The sequence below is a fragment of the Myotis davidii genome, unplaced genomic scaffold (genome assembly GCF_000327345.1).
Source record: "Myotis davidii unplaced genomic scaffold, ASM32734v1 scaffold149, whole genome shotgun sequence".
Classification (NCBI taxonomy): Eukaryota; Metazoa; Chordata; class Mammalia; order Chiroptera; family Vespertilionidae; genus Myotis; species Myotis davidii.
The window spans coordinates 958,635-963,001 of NW_006352194.1; the positions used below are offsets into that span (position 1 = coordinate 958,635).

Below are 4,367 nucleotides of genomic sequence, written 5' to 3' on the forward strand. Positions count from 1 at the left end.
GCGGCGCCCACTAACCTGCTAGTGGAGGAGCCCCGCACGGTCGCGACCAATCCACTTTGCCGCTCGCCGGACCGGCAGCCAGTGAGCGGGCGGGAAAGCCGGACTAAGCCCCGGAGCATCCTGGGAGTCGTAGTTTTTCCTCTGTCGTAGAACTGCCGCTGGGTGGGTGGGCCCACCCCACCCAGTTGCCATTAGTTACGCAGACGCACCTCCCACCCTACATCCACGTAAAACGCTCCCTCCCGTCGCTTCTGGGAGAAACCTCGCGCTAACCCTTTGCTCCCCAGAGCCCGACACAATCTAAGAGCCTCCTCCTGCCTTCCTCAGAGCCCCCAGAATTGCGGGACCCTCAGGCGAGGGCCTCAGGGTTCCCCAGGGCCAGGCTCGGTATATTCCTTCCAGCTCTGGGAGGTTGACAGTCCTCACTCTGTCTCCAGGGTCTGAAGGAAGAGAATAAAAGGGAATCCGTTCGACACGGAGTGGCCTGGAGGGGAGCCAGCCACACACACGCTCAGGGAACCCTCAGGCTGATGCGAGAGATGAGATACATTTGAGACAGGTGGAGGCACTGCTGTTCCCACCTTTGATGAAGAGATGCAGTAGAGCCTTTTTCTCTCCTTTTCTAAGGAAGTTCCCAAGGTGACGAGGAGGGCAATCTGCTTAACTTCTGAAGGCAGAGACCAGGCCCCACCCATGAGGGGCCGCAAGTGAGAAAAGGCAGTGTCATCTGAGAATGAAAGCTTGTCACACTCACCAGGGGGTGCCATTTTGTGGGGTAATAACACTTTGCTTTTACTGAGCATTTACTATGTCAGCACTGTATTGAGTACAGTCCCTTAAATAGGTACTAGTACTCTCCATGTTTTGCAGACAATGAAGCTGAGGCATAAAGAGGTTAAAAGCAACTTGCTTAGGGTCACATAGCTGATAAGGAGCCAGGCGGAGATTCAAACCCAGATCTGCCTGACTCCAGAGTCCAAGTTCTTGAGCACTACCTGTCCCTCCAGTGAGAACCAAGCAGCACCCATGCTCAGGAAGGACTGAACATACAGTCATTCGACATTTAATGATAGGAATATGTATTGAGAAAGGTGTCAACAACTGATTTTGCCGTTGTTCAAACATCACAAACCTAGTTGGTATAGCCTACACACTTAGGCTGTGTGGTATAGCCTATTGCTCCTAGGCTACAAGCCTGTATAGCATGTTACTGTACAAAACAACACAAGATTAAGTCGAGCATAAGAGCAAATAATTCAATCAAGAGACACGGTAAGCATGCCCGGCTAGCGTGGCTCAGTGGTTGAGCAGTGACCTATGAACCAGGAGGTCACAGTTCGATTCCAGGTCAGAGCGCATGCCCAGGTTTCGGGCTTGATCCCCAGTGTGGGGCATGCAGGAGGCAGCTGATCCATGATTCTCTCTCATCATTGATGTTTCTCTCTCTCCCTCTCCCTTCCTCTTTGAAATCAATAAAAGAGAGGGAGAGAGAGAGAGAATATGAGCATAACCAATGGATACAGACAGTAGGGGGGTGAGGGCATGTGCTGGGGGTGGGAGCAGCCAAGGAGAGGTCAATGGGGGGGGAAGGAGACTTATGTAATATTTTAAACAATAAAGAATTTAAATTTGAAAAAAAGGAAAAGAGAGACATGGTAAACATGAGATGTATGAGGCTGTTACTACCAGAGCAATATGACATACTGTTTTACAGCATACATTTTTTTTATAAATAGGAAGAGTACACGCTTAAATAATAATAAAAGGTATAGAAAATACATAAACCTGTGACAGTTGCTTATTATTATCATTCTCAAGTATTATGTACTATACATACATAACTATACGTGCTATACTTTTATATTACAGGCAGTGCAGTAGGTTTGTTTAGCCAGCATCACCACAGACTCATGAGTAATGCATTGTGCTACAACTTTACTGCCAGCTACGATCTCATTAGGCAATAGGAATTTTTCAGCTCCTTTATAATATTATGGGACTGCCGTCATGTATGGGGTCCATTGTTGACCGAAATGTCGGTATGTGGCCCATGACTGTGCATATTTAGTATTAATAGTGTTTGTCCCGTGTTTATCATTGCTTGTTGTTGTTGTTTTTCTTCTACTTACATCCAGTATGAATCAGGCTCCGTTCAGCTAAGTGTTCACTTCCAGTGCATTTCAAATGGCGCAGCCGGGAGCCTGGCCTTCGGGACAAGGTGGAGTTCCTGCGAGTCCTGAAGCTCAGGCTGCAGCAGGTCCGAGGCCACGGCAGCCTCCGAGGTTGTCTATGAATTCTCTTTGTGACCGACAACCAATGGGTCCGGCTGCCTGTCACTACTTGAGCCAATTAAGCAGAGTTAGGGGTTAATCATGTATGAGCGTTTATTCCGATACTGTCATACTGCCGGCAATATGGGAGAGCAGCAGGTCATCCACAAAAATCCGCTCTGCAGCCCCCCATAAGCCAGCTGCTTATATTGGGTAGGACAAAGGCTGCATGGGGAAGTAGGGATTACAGGCATAGGCAAGGTGGGCTGGCGGAAGCTGGGGCGGGACTCCATTGTTTGGGCAATGAGGCTGTTAATCTTTTTATGATAATAGGCATAAAAAGATTATGAATAGGGATGGACCACATTCCAAGGTTGATTCCTAGGGCAAGATTGACTCCCAGATCCTGGGGGTATACAACTCAGCCAGGTTAGAATGTCCTTTCTTTAATCAGAATGAAACAATCATGGTTAACAGAGCATAATATTTCTTTCTTGTAACATTTTCATTTTATTATTTTATTTTATTTTATTGATTTTTTACAGAGAGGAAGGGAGAGAGATAGAGAGTTAGAAACATCGATGAGAGAGAAACACCGATCAGCTGTCTCCTGCACATCTCCTACTGGGGATGTGCCCACAACCCAGGTACATGCCCTTGACCGGAATTGAACCCGGGACCTTTCAGTCCGCAGGCCGACGCTCTATCCACTGAGCCAAACAGGTTTCGGCAATAAAACCATATTTTTAAAATAAAAAGATGTGAGGGTTGGTACATTAGTAGAGGAAGACAAATAGTATGAAGACAACCTAAAAGTTTTTTGGCCATCATGGATGTGTTATGTATACTACTGAAATGAATGGCAAAAACATTCTAGGATGGGGGGGAGGGGGCAACCTTTTTATGAGTGTGTGCCCAAACCGGCAAAATCTCTGACTCAAAATTCTTCTGCGTGCCAACCCTCATTTTTTGAGAACATATTATGCCTACTTGATATCTCTTAAGGTGTACGTATGTGAAGAACCTTGAAGAAATAATTCATTTGAGCGACAAAAACACAGTATATGATGATGAAAAATACATTTATTTTTTAATGTATACATGTACACTGATAGTCCGACAGAAAACTTTATTTGATATTTTGCAATTATGGTTTTTTGTGTTTTCTTTTAAAGTTGTCTTTATTTTTTCACATTTTTCTAAATGTTGCTCTTTCCACTCAGGCCGTCACCGATGGGTTATATATACTACTGAAATGAATGGCAGACCCCTGTTCTAGGATGTGGATGGAAGCATGGTGCCCCCTGAATGGTATTGTTGGCTTCATTGTATGACTGATGATCTTCTAACAACAAAACCACCTACTACCCGTAAATTCTTTTGGACAAACCATAAAGTCAATGTGAATGGCATTCCAGAACAATATTTACCTTATTCCACCACTAGAAAGAAGATTCAGCCCAGCCAGCATGGCTAAGCGGTTAAGTGTTGACCTATGAACCAGGGGGGTCACAGTTTAATTCACAGTCAGGGCACATGCCCCGGTTGCAGGCTCGATCCCTAGTGATTCTCTCTCATCATTGATGTTTCTATCTCTCTCTCCCCCTTCCTTCCTCTCTGAAACCAATAAAAATAAAAAAATAAAAATAAGATTTAAAAGTGGGTTCCCCTTCAACACCTTACAAGTAAAGACAATGAAAAACAATTTAGACATATAAAACATGGGGCTTTTCATGTAATTGCACTTTTATTGCTTACTGTTAACTTGATTAAAATTAATTGATTAAAAGAAAGATTATGGCTGGCGGGGTAGTTCAGTTAGAGCGTTGTCCCCATACGCCAAGGCTCCAGGCTCACTCCCCAGTCAGGGCACATACAAGAATCAACCAATGAATGCATAAATAAGTGGGAAAACAAATATCTCTCTCTCTCTCATAAATAAAAAAAAATATTTTATTAATTTTTAAAAAAGATTATGAGCCCAACTGGTGTGGCTCAGCAGTTGAGCATAGACCCAGGAACCAAGAAGCCATAGGTTTGATTCCCAGTCAGGGCACATGCTCATATTGCTGGCTCGATCCCCAGTAGGGGGCGTGC

General features: G+C 44.8%; 1 pseudogene; it reads left to right on the forward strand.

Moving 5' to 3' along the window:
• Positions 1 to 2,011: 2,011 nt before the first annotated feature.
• Positions 2,012 to 3,747, forward strand: LOC102771791 (annotated as a pseudogene).
• Positions 3,748 to 4,367: the final 620 nt, after the last annotated feature.